Here is an 18,768-nt window from a genome sequence, read left to right on the forward strand (position 1 = left end):
ATAGGGCATGTAAACCTCGTTTTTGGGGGTTAGACATTATTATTCTAGTTTTACTTTGTGGTTTTGGAGATTAATTTGCAACTCTAGCAATTATCGATTTCCTAAGCTCGTTTTGAAGATTTTGGCTTAGCAATTCAAGTTAAATTTCTGGGTTTATTATTTTTTTTATGTAAGTTCATAATTTCTTCATCCAAAACTATGAATTGCGTTCTTGCTAATATGGGTAACTAGATCCACAACTAGGGTTGTGGGAACCATGAGCGATTAACAAAGTATGAATAGTAAATAAGCAATTCTTGAATAGTGTTTTGTATGCATTGATAATTCTTTCGTTTAGAAGTCTTTTTAATGTATGCACGCGTTAGAACTCACCTTGTTGCTACTTGCCAGACCAAGAAGGTAATCAACAAGAAAAGAAATATCAACATAGATTTAGTGTGATACTATCTTATACGCTAGTGTCGATTGATGCGAAGTAATAACTAAGCCAAACATCGATTATGATGTCTAATATAAGGTAAAGGTAAGGGTTAGTAAATTATACATACGTAGCCGGACCAAGGTGCGGGGTGAAATTCTCTAGATGCCGGACTAAGGATTTAGAGATACCTAACTTATCACTTTGCATGTAATACACTAGGAAAAAATTGTTGTTACTAGGATTACTGCGTTATGAGCTTGTGGGGAACACTTAAACCCTAGTTATTTCTCTTATATTGATAACACCAAAGTTGAGTTTTGATTACTCATTACTTATTAAATTCTTACTATTTGTTTCACACAAACAAACCCCCCTTTAATTACCTGTTTCTGGAAGTAATTTAACTAATTGAATATAATTGTTGGTTAAAGTACACTCTAAACCATTTTCCTCGTGGGATCGACCACAACCTACAAGTTGGGTTCTTTACTTGATAACGATCGCTTATACTTCTGTAGGGAGGTGTAATTTGAGCGTATCAAATTTTGGCGCCGCTGCCGGGGAATTTGGCCTTTAGATTTATTTTAACTACATTATTGAACGTTAGTCAAATATTTCCTAATTTTACTTTTTCTATTTGTTTTTGTCTTTCTCAGGTTCTCACTCTAGTGTATGCCAAGTACACGGAGCCAGGGTGAACCACTTACTCCTTACGATCCAGAGCTGAAACGCACTTTGCGAAGAATGAAGTTTATGAATAATGTGAAGTACACCAAAGCAAAAACGTTTATGCATGATGTGAAGAGATTTTTTTGGGATGAGCCTTACTTGTATCGTAGTTGTGCTGATGGGATTATTCGTCGCTGTGTGCCCGAGGTTGAGATGTTAAGTGTACTTGAAGCATGCCATTCATCACCCATCGGTGGGCATCATAGTGGTATACGGACTGCACATAAAATTTTGCAATGTGGGTACTACTGGCCTACCATCCACCAAGATGCTCATGATTTCGCCAAGTCTTGTGATCGTTGCCAAAGAAAAGGAGCGATTTTAAAGAGGCAAGAGCTCCCAATGAATCCTATATTAGTGATAGAGTTGTTTGATGTATGGGGCATTGATTTTGTGAACCCATTTGTGAGTTCATATAGGATGAAGTATATTCTTGTTGCGGTTGATTATGTATCGAAGTGGGTGGAAGCAGTTGCGCTCTCCAACAATGAAGGTAAAAGTGTCATCGCATTCTTGAAAAAGAATATATTCTCCATATTTGGTACACCGAGGGCTATTATTAGCAATGGAGGTTCTCACTTTTGTAATAAGTTGTTTAAGGTACTACTTTAGAAATATGGTGTCCGTCACAATATAGCAACTCCTTACCATCCACAGACTAGCGGTCAAGTCGAAGTATCCAACAGAGAAATCAAATAGATATTGGCAAAGACTGTGAATGCTAATAGAACGGATTGGTCCAGGAAGCTTGATGATGTTCTATGGCATATCGCACTGCATATAAGACCCCCATAGGTATGTCTCCTTACCAACTTGTATATGGGAAGTCTTGTCATTTACTAGTAGAGCTAGAGCATAAGGCTATGTGGGCAATGAAGAAGTTAAATTTGGATTGGGGCGCCGCATCTAATCAAAGGATGAATGACTTGAATATGCTTGATGAGTTTCGCCTAAAAGCTTATGAAAGTTCAGCCTTGTACAAAGAGAAGATGAAGAGGTATCATGATCAAATTATTGAAAAGTGAGAATTTGTGGTTGGTGATCTTATGTTGCTATTCAACTCTAGGTTGTACCTGTTTCCAGGTAAACTCAAGTCCAAATAGACCGGGCCATTTTTGCTCACAAATGTGCTCCCTCATGGAGTGGTTGAGCTTTAAAATAGGGATGGAACAAGGTTCGTGGTAAACGGGCAAATGATCAAGGTCTATCTAGGCAATGCTGAAACTGTGCAAGAAGTGATTGAGGCCTACAATCTTAATGAAGTCTGAGTAATCAAGGCACTTGCGTCGTGCCGCGACGTTAAATCAAGCGCTGCTTGGGAGGCAACCCAAGATGTACAATCTATCCAACGATAGGATTCTGTTTTCCATTTAGTAGTTTAGTTTTCTCTGATTACTTGCGTCTTTGTATCAATTTAGGTAGGTGTTTCAGTGTTTTAGTTCTTAGTGTTGGCTAGAATTAGTATAGGGTCCGTGTCTAAAAAGTGTCCAGAAAATGAAAAAATAGTAGCTTATTGGTGTTTCAGTGTTTTAGTTAATGATGTAAAATAAGGCCACATATATATGATCATAAGTAAAGAATGGCTAAAACCTGGCACAGATGGCATCCACGACACCCCGTCTATGGAACGTAGATCCATCTACGGACCGCAAATGAGGTTCGTAACTGGATGCACATAAAAAAATTGGTCAAGTGTGAAACCACGAATGTGGACTATGGTCCGTAGATCAATCTACGGACTGTTCTGCACATCTATGGTTTTCATCTGTGACTTATATTGTTGGTTCCCTGATCCATGGAAGAGATCCACGGACCGTAGATCAGTCTACGGACTGTAGGTCTCCTCCGTGGATGACCACTGTAGCATTTGTCTGAACTTTTCCTGGGACTTTGTCACTGTTCGATTTTAGTTTTAATTATTTATCTATGGTTAGTCTTGGGCACTAATATCGCTTCCGCATGTACGATGGCAACCAAAAAGCTGGTCACCTATTCTAAATAGGGCAAGTCAAAATTTATTGCCCCTAGTTTCCGGTTAATCGATGAGGACACAGACACCGACACAGATCCAACATATGTTTCTCTCAACACTAGGACTTCTCGCACTGCACCTCGAGGCACCAAAGGCACCCCCCGGAAGGTGCTTCCCGACGTAGTCACTGTCTCCCAGTCTGATGAGGAGCACACACTGATCGGGTCACCAACTGGGGCTGCTTCCAGTTCAGAGAGGTCTATGTCCGGGTCTGAGTCTGCCCATGCTTCAGGCTCCAAGTCTACTCATTCTTCAGGATCTGAGTCCGTCCATGCTGCAGGGTCCAATGCTAAATCAGCCTCAGGGTCTGGTGAGAATGACTAAGCTGCCTCGTCTGATGAGGCAACTAGCTCGGAGTCTATACCTGCACCACAAAATGATGACCCCACTCCTATAGCCGGTGAGCTAAATAGGTGGTGTGTAGAAGGCCAATGGAAAATTTATCGGGATGCTAAGATGGAGAATGACAAATAGAATATGGCCCGACTAATTACAGATAAGCGCAGAGTCCTCACGGGGAGCTTGCATACTGTTCCAAACATTCACCGACTGTTCAACCTTCACAAGTGTGACTGGATGGCTCAAGACCCAGGGATGTATATCGAGGAGATTATGCGGGAGTTCTATGCTTCCTATGCTGCCACTCTCCATGGTTCCATTTCCAAGCGGTCAAAGCCCCTAGCTCAGGATCCGCTTACTTCCACTTTGGTTCAAGGTTGTCCGGTGGACATATCACCTGCCACGATCAGACGCTTTCTCTATGGTCCTACCACGGGCCACTATTGGTCTCTCAACACAGCTGAATTTGACTACAGATGGGACATCGTACGGAGTGACACTTTCCAGAGGAACGCTGAGCAGCGGAGGTTGTTCTACTATGGTTGGCCAGGTACATTGTTGTAGATGGCGAGCGTGCAGAATGGGTCGCCGCTCCACGGTTGGGCATCCGGAAGGCCATATTAAATTTTGCAGCCAATTTATTCTGGCTGCTGGTGCGTAACAGAGTGTCACCTACAAAGGCTGACAGTTAAGTCACGTGGGACAGAGCAGTCATGGTTACGGCATTGGTTGCAAGAGTGGAAATTGACTTTGCCCACATGCTGCTGGCAGAGATTCACGAGAGGGCATTCAGGACCTCTACTACTTACCCCTTCCCATGTCTAATTTTTCATTCGTGCAGGGACTCTGGAGTGCCGATCTAGCATTGTGACAAGTTAGTCCACCCTACAGGGGCATTGGATATCGGCCTTATTCGAGATGAGGTAAATGTGGCAGCGCCTCGCAGAGTGCCTCAGGTTGAGGTACCTCCCTTAGGTACCGACCTTGCTGACACAGTGGAGCAAGCACAGGGCAGTGACCCCAGCATCCCAGATCACGCCGACCCTATCCCGGGCTCCTCATCTCAGGCAGCTAGTATGGCTCCTAGTTCTTCTCGTTCCACAACATAGTTAGGAGCTACTGTTGTCCCATTGGACAGAGTAAAGAAGTTGGAGGCTCAGATGGCCACTCTGATGCATCATATCCAGCCGTGGATGCAAAAGTCGATAGCCGAGTCCCAGGATAGAATGGACTGCAGGATGGAGGGGATGATGGACCAGAAGGTCTAGGCCGTTAATAAGCGCCTTGATGCCTTTGAACTGCGAGTCCTCGAGCAATCAGCCCCGGGCATAGATCTCTCTGCTTTGCAGGCTGACTTAGCCAGCCTCCGGACTGACGTTAATGCCATCTTTGTCGCACCTTCAGTTGAGCCTCAGGTTGCACCTACTGCACTAGCTGATGATACAGTGCTAGATGCTCTACTCAGTGGGACCGCCAAGGAGGAGCTTGCCCCTACACATGCCAAAGGCAAGCGGCACCGGTCTCATCGCACTGAGGAGGAGAAAGCTCTCAAGAGATAGCGTAGGCAGGAGAAGGAGGCAAGGAGGGCCTCAATTGTAGATGAAGAGCTGCGCCATCAGAGAGTGTGTGAGAGAATTGTAGGGGCATCGAGCTCTGACCCAGTTATAGCAGCCCAGCCTCTTTTGGGGGACATTGTGAGCACCACTGATGGTGCGGAGATATTGATAGAGAGCACTACTAAGGGTGCTATGATTGCTGATGTGGGCATTACTGAGGATGCCCCAACTGTTGTTCCAGCGGGTTCCGGGAAACCAGATCCCCCTGCTTGTTGATGATTCGCCGGCGTTTTGCGCTACAAGTTTTCTTCACTCGATCCATTTTCTTTTAATGTCTTTGTATGCATTGGGGACAACTGCATCTATTTTTGTTGGGGGTGGGGTAGATGGATTGCGAGTGATAGGGTGAAATCTGAATAACCCAACTCATGAATCCTCTCTTGGGGTTTTCTTGCCTGTGTTCTTTTTCCCCAAGGGACTGTTTAATTTTTGTTGAACCAGCATGTCTTAGGATTGTATGTGTAGAAGCATGATACAGAAAAAAACATTATGGCTTATGAAAAATGATACCCGTCAGATTTTGGGATGTATGCTAGAAGTTGTAGGCTACGATTAGTTGAATGTGTTGGCTCTGAGTATGACATAATAACGAATCAACTCAATGGCATGACTTGAGCTGAAACTTGAACTGGGTAATCTGATAATCTGATAATGTAACTATGTGCCAAGAGTGGGTGAGAATCGTTGAGNTGTGTAGAAGCATGATACAGAAAGAAACATTATGGCTTATGAAAAATGATACCCGTCAGATTTTGGGATGTATGCTAGAAGTTGTAGGCTACGATTAGTTGAATGTGTTGGCTCTGAGTATGACATAATATTGAATCAACTCAATGGCATGACTTGAGCTGAAACTTAAACTGGGTAATTTGATAATCTGATAATGAAACTATGTGCCAAGAGTGGGTGAGAATCGTTGAGTGTTCAAACGAATTTTGTGCAAAACTAGAACTTGCCTTGTTAGTCCTGCTAAGATAATTCAATCTAGAGGTTAGGAAGTGATCATAGGCCATTGTTCTGAAAAGTCAGCAAATTGCCTAAAAGAAGGATCAAACCAAATGAAATAACTGCTCCCTTTGATCCAACTTTAAGCCTAAAAGTAAACCATTTCTTTCTAAACCCCGAACTCACCTTCCCATAATCTACTAAGTTGGCCCCGGTCCATCCTTGGACATGTGCACTTCGGCTTTAAAAAAAAAAAAAAACTTAAGTTGAGGGTGGCTAATGTAAAAACTAACCTCAATCTTGGCCCTGACCCGACATCGGGTATTGTGCACTTCAACTTACGGAAAATCCATAAGTTGAGGGTGGCTATGAAAGAGGAAACTGAAAGAAAAATGAGTATAAAAAATGCGCTACAAAGTCTAAAGTCACTTCCGTGATTGAAGAAAATGAAGGGAAAGAAGGTAAAGCAATAGTAATGACAGAAATAGGGCAAAAAAGAAAAAGAAAAAAAAAGAGATTAAAAGCCTAGTGTAATGTCAAGGAGGGCAGAAAGTCACTAAGCAGTACCCAAATGTACCACATCTGACCCTGAGCCTACGTTATAAGCCAATAAAGTCCTATAGTGATCCTAGAGTCTAATTTGGAGAGTCTAAGCAGTGAAAATAAGGGCAAGCTTATGACATTAAGCACTAACTGTACTTGAAATTACTTCTGAGTGTGAGTGTTGAATAAATCCTTATACCGTGAATGACATGCATTTTTATGTGTGTGCAAAAGGGATTTCGTTTGAAGTAAGGGCACTATTTACATTGTCGGAAAGTTGGTGACTTGGTGACAGTGAGAAGGTGTATGTTGTGTGACAGTTGGTCGATCTATGTCATGGTTTGATCCGCATAGATTAGCTTGTCGAGTTTAAGAGAACGAAGTTGCACCTGAAAAGTGAGGGGGGTAGAGAGTCATGTGATTGCTTGAGCCTCAAATGCTTGCTTCTACACAAGTGTCGTTTAGAGTCGTAGCGTGTCGCTTGAGGACAAACAACGAATTTAAGTTGAGGGTGTTGATATACCGTGAGTTTACGATATTTCTAATACATTTCACTTACAAGTTGTGTGTGTCTAGGGCCTTTTTGAATTGGTTTTTATGTGTTTTTATTGTATTTTGCAATAAAAATGTTCAGGCGCAGAAGTATAGAGACAACTGAAAGAAATGCAGAAACAGGGCATTCACGGAGGTGATCTACGGACTGTGGGTCCATTGACGGTCTGTAGGTGATGACCGTAAATCAGCAGGCAAGGTATGGATGACAAATTAAGGAAATCTGACCAAGTGTGGAACTACGGAGGCCATTGACGGTTCGTAGATTGATCTACGGACCGTACTAATCGATCCGTAGAATGAGACTGCTAGGGTTCCAGTACCTGTTTTTTGAAGATTCTAAGTGCGGAGTTACGGAGGGGATTGACGGACTGTAGATCAATCTACGGTCCGTACTGCAAGTCCGTTGTTTGCTTCAGAGAAGCTAATTTTTGGAAGCTAAAACATTTTCTAAGTCTTGGCCGACGGAAGGGACTTACGGACCGTAGATCCATCAACGGTCCGTAACTCAGTCTCGTGGAATGAAGACGCGTGCCTGAACAAACTTTCCTTAATTTGTTTCCCTTTTAATTTAGGATTTGTTTTCTATAAATAGGGCATGTAAACCTCATTTTTGGGAGTTAAACATTATTATTCTAGTTTTACTTTGTGGTTTTGGAGATTAATTTGCAACTCTAGCAATTATTGATTTCCTAATCTCGTTTTGAAGATTTTGGCTTAGCAATTCAAGTTAAATTTCTGGGTTTATTATTCTCTTTACGCAAGTTCATAATTTCTTCAGCCAAAACTATGAATTGTGTTCTTGCTAATATGGGTAACTAAATCCACAACTAGGGTTGTGGGAACCATGAGCGATTAACAAAGTATGAATAGTAAATAAGCAATTCTTGAATAGTGTTTTGCATGCATTGATAATTCTTTCGTTTCGAAGTCTTTTTAAAGAGTCCACGCGTTACAGTTCGCCTTGTTGCTACTTGCCGGACCAAGGAGGTAATCAACAAGAAAAGAATTATCAACATAGATTTAGTGTGATACTATCTAATAGGCTAGTGTCGATTGGTGCGAAGTAATAACTAAGCCAAACATCGATTATGATGTCTAATATGAGGTAAAGGTAAGGGTTAGTAAATTATACACACGTAGCCTAACCAAGGTGCGGGGTGAAATTCTCTATATGCCGGACCAAGGATTTAGAGATACCTAACTTATCACTTTGCATGTAATACACTAGGAAAGGATTGTTGTTACTAGGATTACTGCGTTATGAGCTTGTGGGGAACACGTATACCCTAGTTATTTCTCTTATATTGATAACAACCAAAGTTGAGTTTTGATTACTGATTACTTAATAAATTCTTACTATTTGTTTCACTCAAACAAACCCCCCTTTAATTACCTATTTCTGGAAGTAATTTGACTAATTGAATATAATTGTTGGTTAAAGTACAATCTAAACAATTTTCCTCGTGGGATCGACCCCAACCTACAAGTTGGGTTCTTTACTTGATAACGATCACTTATACTTCTGTAGGGAGGTGTAATTTGAGCGTATCAGAGATCCAATTGGCAAAGACCCTGAATGATCTCTCCACCATTTTTTCGTTGGCCCATAAAGTTAAAGGGTAGCATACCGAACTCCATGTTAATTAGCTAACCCAACCACCTCTAGAAACTCTTAACATATAGTTAGAAGCTCATTAGCATCCTCGATCTTTCCATCCTGAAACTGAGGTGGGTCTATATTTCAAAATCTCCCATACCCGTGTTGCTCATCCTCTATAAGAACAACCGACAGTGCAACTTGACCCCTAACTGTTGCTGCAAGATCATTACTAACCATGGGATCCACTGATGGCTGCCTCACCGGGTCCTGAATAACTAGGGCTTACTGTTGCTCTTGGGTATGAGTCCCCACTATAGTCTTAGAGTTGTGGTGTGCCGGTTGAACCACAACCTTTAGAAAAGCTTTCGAGCACATTCAAAACCCTTATTAAGGTATCTTGAAGAAAATGTGTGGATGCAGGGTCTGGAGGAACATGGTCCTCTTTTTCATCAATATGAGGTTCTAGAGATATCTCTGGCTAGTGCTGTTCCACAAATATGACCTCTAGATCGGACTCTACCTCTACCCCTAGATAGGGCCTCAACAAGTGTCTCAGAAACTACCTTACATCTACCACTGGTAACAATAGCTCTAGTGCTCTCTTTCTCTCAAAAGAACATACGATAGCTTAGTACTACAGAAGGTAACCATGCACGACGAGAAAAAATGAACAAAAAGGAAGTTTCCGAATTGTTTTCATAACCTCTCAGAGATAAGTGCAGACGTTGTTGTACCGATCCTCGAGACTCTATGTAGACTCGGCTTGTATACACGTGAGACCTATGAACTTGTGCTCTGATACCATTTTATCACGAACCAGAAATAGACTTGATGGCACTCACAAACCCCTGGCACTTATATGACTATGAGGGGGGGTTTTCTACCATTTTTGGGGTTTAAGCCCATTTCACCATTTTTGAGCTTTGGGGACCCTTGGTGGCAATATTGAAAGGATTTTCTATGCTAGATCATTTGGGTAAGTGTTTTTTATCCTAAACCTTCATTTTCCATTGATTAATTAAGAGTTTGAACATCCAAATGTGATATTTAGGTAGTCTTATGGCAAGGTTTCAAGAACCCAAGTTCTTAGCTTAAATGGTGATTTTGAAGTAGTTTTGATCTCTTTTTCAAAATAATTTTCTCTAATGAGTTTATAAAGCCTTGAACATTATTTCAAGTATTAATTTCAGATTAAAACATTGATTTTTAAAGGGGGGTTTGAGTTAATTGACCCACCTTTCAAGAGGATTGGTGTGGGTATTGTTGTTTCCGGAAATTTATTTGAATACTTACTTGTGCATAGATTGTGTGGCTTTGGAAGTGATTCGGAAGGGGAAGACTCAACTATTGGAGTCATTGTTGATTCGTTTAAGGCAAGTGACTTCCTAAACCTTGTATCCTAGTTGAATTCGTATGCTTTCTTCATTGATTGTGTGTTGGGAGTGATGGTGCTGAGATGAAGAGTTTAAATTGTCCACTTGATACATCTAAACTAATAATAAGAGGTTGAAATGAAAAAGGCAATTTGTTGATCATGATGATTTGAATTGCCTTATTGTAACCGTTGTTGATTGATTGACGAAAGCCTTGAGAGCATGAATGTGGAATTGACCCACGTGATCTCTTTCTCTTTATTCGATCTTGAGGCTTGTCAAGGACTTGAAGAGGTAGATGCTTGTATTTGGCGGGCCCTCTTTTTCCTTTTCTTACACTTTGTTCTATTTGAGAAACAAACATTGAGACTTGTATTTATTTCATAATTCCATACTTATGTATTTAGGGGATTGTAGAAGTGACAACCAGATTTTATGGGTTTTAATAGAAGAATAAGTTTTCTACTTTATCTTGTTCTTAAATTTTACTATTTTCCGCATTTCTTTCATTTTCGTTGGGTTGAGGCTGCTTGGTGAGAAAAAACAAGTGTCATCACATCCATTTTTGGGTCATGACAGGATATGATTAACAACTCTAAAAATAGTATACAAGAGTTGAATGAGGGGCATGCCGGATATGTATGTTGTCTCAACAAGCAAGAGTCTTTGTTCAAGAAATGCTAGGATTAAATGGTATGAAGATGGTGACAGTAACAGAAAGTACTTCCACTCTATGATACGATACAGGAAGAGAAGGTTGAGCCCGAGTAGAATAACAATTAATAAAGGGAAATGGATTACTGGAGATTCAAAAATTGCAAAAGTTGCAATCAAACATTATGAACATATTTTTAATCCAAAGCAGTACCGGGTTGATCCTAATATGTTACACTGTGTAACCGAATGCATCACCCACAGAGATAATTTCAGCAATATCAAGTGCCCTCAAGAAGATGAATTATAAAAGCCATCTTTGAGATGAAATTAGACAGTGCTGCTGGCCCTAATGGGTTCTCAAGTAGATTTTATCAATCTTATTGGGATATTATCAAGGATGATGTATTTGGTTTTGTTCAGTTTTTCATCTTGAAAGGAAAACTAACTATATTCTTCTCTCATACCCCTCTTACTTTAATCCCAAAAGTAGATTCTCCTAATTGTTTCAGAATTGAGACCTAGAAGCCTTAGTAATTTTTCAAGTAAAGTCATTACTAAAATTCTTTCTAAAAGGCTAAATCCTTCTTTTTAGTAATTTATACCCTCTCTCCTTCTCTTTTTATCACTGACACTGGAATTTTAGCTAGATTTCTTAACATACTTATTCAAAATGATCATTTATAACCTTTTACTATGTCCATCAAGGGGCCGATTATTAATCATATATCGTATGCGGATGACATTCTGATATTACTAGTGGGAACACCAAATCCATTAGGATTATTATGAAGCAGATTCACTGGTATGAGAAAAGTTCAGGCCAAAAAATGAACAAATATAAATGTTTTTACCTTACTTCTCCACGTACAATACCTAGTACGATTAATAAAATTAGAAGTTCTACTGAATCCCTTAACAAGGAGTTTACTTTGATCATCTTGGATGTCCTATCTAAGTTGGGAAGAAAAGGAATGAATATTTTGAGAAGTTGTTATCAAAAGTTATCAAAAGGCTCAATGGTTGGCAAAGCAGCATGCTTTCATACGGAGGCAAAAACATTCTCATTAAACATGTCCTCCAATCATTGCCTATATACACTCTTACTACTTTAACTCCTCCTAAAGGTATTATCAAGCTTATGGAGAGACATTTCAGTAGGTTTTTTTGGGGCTCCACAACAAATAAAGACAACTATCATTGAAGGTTTTGGAAGAACATTCGTTTCCCGAGAAATGAAGCTGGATTAGGTATGAGAAACAAGAAAGACATTTGTGATATCCTCAATATCAAGAAGTGGTGGAGGTTTAGGTGTCAAGATACTTTTTGGTCTAAATTCACTTAGGCCAAGTGTAGTTTACAAGATGTGTTTCCGCCATGGATGGTTCAGCATATCATTAATATTAAAATTGGTTCCAGTAGTAGAAGTGATTTATTGATTTAGAAGGCTACTAGTGATGGTGTCTATTCAAATAACTTTGCTTGGAATTGCATAAGGGAAGCTAGAGTGTCAGATCATATATGGAAAATCATTTGGCATAAAAATATGTCATTCAAAATGTCATTCTCGTCTTGGTAGCTCATTAAATCTAAACTACCCTTTAATGATCTTATATGTAGGTTTCGGAAGGAAAGCTCTCTTGATCATAATATTGTCGTGTGGAACAGACCACACCAAATGATGATTGAACTTACATGGATGGAAGTTTTCTGGAGCATAATGTTGTTGAGGCAACAATTGCTAAGTATGTTTTTCAATGGTTGAAGAAAAATGGGCATCAACAAGGGACAATAGAAATGGATTCCTTGCTCGTGGTTTATATGATGAAGAATAGAACTTCTCAAAATCGCAACCTGGAGTTTATCATGGATGAGACTGCTGATTTAGTAGGGAATGGTGATTTTTGCTGCACTCATTTCTACAAAGAAGTCAACACGATGGCTGATCATCTTGAAAAATTAGCTACAATAAGGAGTGCACCTATGTTATACAACATGCTAGATCAATTGACTTGTGGGATTAAAGGAGTTTATTTGCTAGATAAGATGGAAGTACCTAGCATAAGGATAAGATACGACAAAGTCCAATTTTTTCTAAGCTAATCTATATAGTCTCTAGATATGTGGAAATATAAAGTAGTGGCATGCTTAATAATTCTCCTTTTTTTGCGAGGATTGCTTGACAATCACTGATGTATATTTGGGGTTAAGGTTAACTCCCCCCCCCCCNCCCCCCCCCCCCTTTTTGTTTATCTTGTAGATAATTTATATATACATCACCAGGATCACAATAATGGAATAAAAAAAACTCACGGAATTATAAGGATCTGATCCGGAAGAAATCTTGAACACAAATGAAATGATAGGTCTAGGGGACACAATAACGAAGGAGGAAGCTTGAGATTGTGGAGGAATGAATACAAAGACATATAATTAGAGACTTCATTTGTTGATGAAACGGGGTTTTAAGGTTATCAAAGGCATAAAATTCGGTTTTTTAATATAAAGACAAAGGATTTTAATATATATACATAGGCAAACCCACGTGTATAGGTGGGGGTGCACGTGAACACGTTAATTTTGGGAGAAAATCATGTATATATATATATATATATATCTATTTTCTATCATGATAAACTAGAAGAAACTAAATAAAATAAATAGTGCCCTCATGGAAAGTATAGGATGACACTTGGTGCTACTAGTACTGGCCAACTAACTTGCTAAGACACTCCAAAATTGTTGTCGTACCCATGTCAGATCCTCCAAAAATGCACTAATTTTGGAGGACATTATACGAACTCGGCGACATTTTCGAAGAGTCCGAGTAACATAGCTGGCCAGTGCATCTGCCCTCCCGACCTCTGTCTAATCCCATCCAAAGCCACATTTGTCGTTTTTATTTTTGAGTTTTGAATTCAATGGGGGCTTATTTATAATATTAAAATTGCTACATAAAGGATTAAAATCCATGATAATTCAATAGAACAAACCCACCTTGACCATTGAAAGTTTCGCTAATGCCTATATCATATCATCATATCACATATTATACTAAAAGTGGAAAACTCCATAGTTGACAGTTGAATTGCGAAAATATCCTTACCATATTAAAACTAACCACTTTGTCTTGATCACTTAACTAACACCATTCCTCTAATAACTTTTACATGTTAGTAGCTAAAATGTTTATCTTCTATCAATATGATAATTAGTTCAGTTTTACTGAAGTGGGGAAGGGGGGGGGGAGGGTACTATTTCTCTTTGCACCAATTATTGTAGATGTTTAGTGTCCAAACCTTTTAGAATTATCAGTTGCAGTATAAAACTTTTCATACTACAACATTTATATCTTTGGTCTTTAAACTTTAATCAGTTAAATACTCTACACCCTTATCATATTCTTTGCACTTTATAAAGTTACCATACAGTATCAAATGTCTTTATCATTTTATTCTTAGACTACACAAAAATCTATTAGTATTGCCCTCTTATTTGTTGATTTTTTCCTAGCGTAAGGTAATACTATTTTTTTCTCTTTCAATAAGTTCAGGTTTTTCATGACCCAAATTGTTATGATTGGCACTCACACTAACCCTCAGGTGGGAGAACCAATACTCCAACCTAACTAAACAGTACTAACCAAAAGACATGTATTTAAAGATGTGGAAACAGGTTTAAATAATTGATTTAAAAGTTGAGTTCCCACAAACTCAGTAAGTTACCAAACATAAACATAAACAAGCAAAAATTCAACCCCTAGAACCTCAAAGTCATTGTACCAAAACTTCTAACTAAATGATCAAAGATAAGGGGATACAACCCCAAAATAACTAAACATATGTAAGAGCCTGAAAGGTTTAAGTCCAAATGAAATGGACTAAGATCCTAGATGATGTAATACCCCAAATTCGAAACAAGACAAATAGCAGTTTTGGGAAGTTGCAGGTGCCAACCGACGGTAACCAACCACGGACTGTGGTTGGGACCATGGACCATAGGTGGGTCCATGGTTGGGCACCTCAGGAAACCTACGGGTCGGGATGATGACTGGACCCAGAGCCATAGGTCCATTGACACCCCGTGGTTCAGTAGCCCGTCAACTGGTCAAAAGTCTCTGACCACGAATGACGGCTGACCAGGAAAGACCGTAGGTCCATCCACGGTCCACCGGTCATGGTCTGTGGGTCAAAGATGGCAGTTATTTTAGGGGCATATGAGTTTTTTTTTTTAATTAAATCAAAGTGGTGTCATTTTGCCAAGGTCTAGGACACCTATATAAACATTTTTAACCCCCAAATCCCCTCATTCAAGTCATTCTCTCAAATACCCAAAAGAATTCGCAAAACTCCTCTCAAATATTCTCTTTCTAGAAGTTGGAAAAAGAAAAAAGAAGAGGAAGCTAGGTCAAGATCAAGTCTCCAATTTTAAAGCTTGTGAGGTCTTTGTGATCAAGGTATGATATCTCTTCATCCATGAACATCTTCCAACCATGGAGTCCCCTAGAATTCCCTCAATTTGAGCTAGGGTTTCTTCAATTATTATGGGTTATGATGATTGTGGATCCAACTGAGTGGATTGTGATTGTTTATGACAAAATTAGTATAATTACATGTTTTAGAATAAAATTACCTGTACCCATGCCTATTCCATGAATCTAACCAAGAATTGATATAATTGGGTTGATGCCATGAAGAGAAGCTTTGTGGGTTTAGATGTATCCTTATAGGTTTGAAGAATTATGATTAGAATTGCTTGAGAATGATGCTTAGATTATGATCATAAGACCTAGGGCTTTGAGAGTAAATCTTAGGGTATGAATTGTTAGTAATTGATGTCATTGTTGTGGAAGGGATACTTCCTACATGAATTCCTAATTATGAATGAATGAATATGAAAGGCTTTTCTCACATGAATGTTTCTAGGTTGAAACGATTTCTCACCTGAAATGAATCTAGATTAAAACACTATGTAATTAATGAGGCTAGAGGCGATTACCCTTGACCTCCATATATAGGATACGAGGTGATTCCCCTACTCCTTAGAATTGAACAAGTGGTGAGTCCCCGTGTTCTTATTATGCTGAATGGACATGGAGGCAAGTACCCATGATCACTATGAAATAATGTGGAGGCGAGTGCCCGCATTATATGATGAATGATGTGGAGGCGAGTACACGCATCATCTGATAAGGTTGTGGAGGCGAGTACCCACAATCTAAAGGTAAGTGAGGCATGAGGCGAATACCCATTAGCCTTTAAGAAATGCAAGAGGCGAATACCCATTAGCCTTTATAAGCTAGGCAAAGAGGGGAATCCCCATGTCTTTAAAAGTAAGTATGAATAATGAGACAATGATATAAAGAAAGAATAATGTTGATTATTTCAAGAGATGCATTCCATGTGGTAAGCTTGACTAGAGGCGAATGTCCCAAGTCTTGACTAAGGATGAGTAAGGTTGCTTGAGAAGTATTACTTTCTTATTATGATGATGATTTATGTGCATTGATTATGCTTATGGTTTGTATTGACTAGCCATGATGTTTATGCTAGCTATATTGTTTAGTACTTCATTGTACTAAAGCATACTTCGCCTACATTCTTATCAAATGTAGGGTCCGGTGACATTGATACTGATTCTCGTGACTAGGATCATAGTAGCTTAAGGAAGTGAAGATTGGTAAGTCCTCAATGGATTCGAGGATGTGATCACCACTTTTTTTCTGTCTTTTTTTTTAAGTTTTGGACTATTATCTGGGCTGTGTCCCGAGATTTAATTCATGATGTTTAGATGGTTTGAGACAATGTTATTGGACTTTCGCTTCATTTTATAAAGACTTAGATTGTACTGAAAAGTTTTAAATTTCCATTCATTTCTATTACTTTATGTTATGAAAATCTAAGGGGCTTGTATGAGGCCTCTCAGGGTCTTATACGCCTTGTTACATCTAAGTGGTACCCCTCGGTCATGAAAAATTTGGTAATCAGAGCACAAGGTTTAGAATGGTTCTAGGATGTCTCAAACCACGTCGAGTAGAGTCTTGTTCATANCATTTCTATTACTTTATGTTATGAAAATCTAAGGGGCTTGTATGAGGCCTCTCAGGGTCTTATACGCCTTGTTACATCTAAGTGGTACCCCTCGGTCATGAAAAATTTGGTAATTAGAGCACAAGGTTTAGAATGGTTGTAGGATGTCTCAAACCACGTCGAGTAGAGTCTTGTTCATAACTGTGAAGAGCACCACATTTATGAATGATAGGCTACTAGATGTTTGGGAAACTTCACTTCTTCATTTCTGTTAGTCGTGCCATGGAGTTTAACTCTATAAAGTCGTTCTCCTAAACCTTACCCAATTTGTTTTAGGATATGACTACTAGAAGGGCTAATAATAGAAGGATGGAGGGAGACAATGTGGGTCAAGAAGTTCCTCTCCAAGCTCCTCCTCAAGCTCCAATTGATCCCTTGACTGAGAATGTGACCAATGCAGAGTTTAGGTTGGTGTTCCAAGTATTGGCTCAAGCCGTTATTGCCTAAGCAAATAGAGAGGTGGTAGCTCCCGTGAACCCAAATGTGGGTACGGCGTCGGCAAGAGTGAGGGACTTTACAAAGAAGAACCCTCTAAAATTTTATGGCTCCAAATGTGAGGAAGACCCTCAAAATTATTTCAATGAGATCTATAAGATACTTGATACTATGGGGGTGACACCGGTAGAGAAGGCGGATTTAGTCGCTTATCAACTCAAAGTGGTTGCTCAGATTTGGTTTAATCAGTGGAAAGAGGCAAGGCCAAAAAGAGCGGGTCCCATAGAGTGGGAGAGGTTCAAAAGTGCTTTTCTTGACAAGTTCTTCCTGTTAGAAATGAAAGAGGCTAAGGTACTTGATTTCATCAATTTTCGGCAAGGAAATATGAGTTTGAGGGATTATGCATTGAGGTTCACTCAACTATCTAAGTATGCTCCTTCCATTCTGGCGGATCGTAGGACCAGGATGAGTATGTTTGTGTCGGGAGTGTCTAACTTGGTTGTCAAAGAATGCCGCACTATTATGCTTGTTCATGATATGGACATTTCTCGCCTTATGGTGCATGCCCAACAAATTGAGGAAGAAAAGCTTAAGAAAAGATCTAAGGAAACAAAGAGGGCAAGAACAGATGATGGTAACTTTTCACATTCTATGTCTAGTGGACGAGGTTGTTCAAGGTTTCGGCAAAGATTCTCCGGGAAAGGTTCTTCAAATGCTTCTCCAAGGCCTAACAATGAAAGGGTGTATAATCCTAAACCTCAAGGAGATGGTAGTAAATCCTCAATGACTACTTGCGCTAAATGTGGGAGAAATTATGAGGGTAAGTGTCTAGCAGGCTCCAATGCTTGCTTTGGGTGTGGCAAGATGGGTCACAAGATAACGGATTATCCCTCAGTTGCTAAGAATATGGGAGATACTCATCATAGGGATCAACCCAACCCCTCATCTGGTGCAAGTGGTTCGGGTGCTAGTTCTCTTAACCAAAACACATTTTATGCTCTCCAGACTAGAGGGGATCAACAGAGCTCCCCCGATGTGGTGACCAGTATGTTAAAAGTTTTTCAAATTGATGTGTATGCTTTGCTTGATCCCGGTACTACTTTGTCTTTTTTGACATTTTATGTGGCTATGAGGTTTGATATGCTCCCCGAAGTGTTGTTAGAACATTTTTCTGTTTCTACCCTTGTTGGTGATTCTTTGTTGGTTGAGAGGTATATAGAAGGTGTCCCATCTCCTTATTAAATAGAGTTACTCTTGTTGACTTGGTAGAACTAAACATGTTAGACTTCGATGTCATCCTTAGTATGGATTGGTTGCATTCATGTTATGCTTCTATAAATTGTAGAACTAGAGTGGTTAAGTTCCAATTCCCAAATGATCTTATCCTAGAGTGGAACGGGGGAAATTTCATCCCAAAGAGTCGGGTTATTTCTTGTC

This window comes from Solanum stenotomum, chromosome 1, assembly GCF_019186545.1.
Source record: "Solanum stenotomum isolate F172 chromosome 1, ASM1918654v1, whole genome shotgun sequence".
In the NCBI taxonomy this organism is placed as follows: Eukaryota; Viridiplantae; Streptophyta; class Magnoliopsida; order Solanales; family Solanaceae; genus Solanum; species Solanum stenotomum.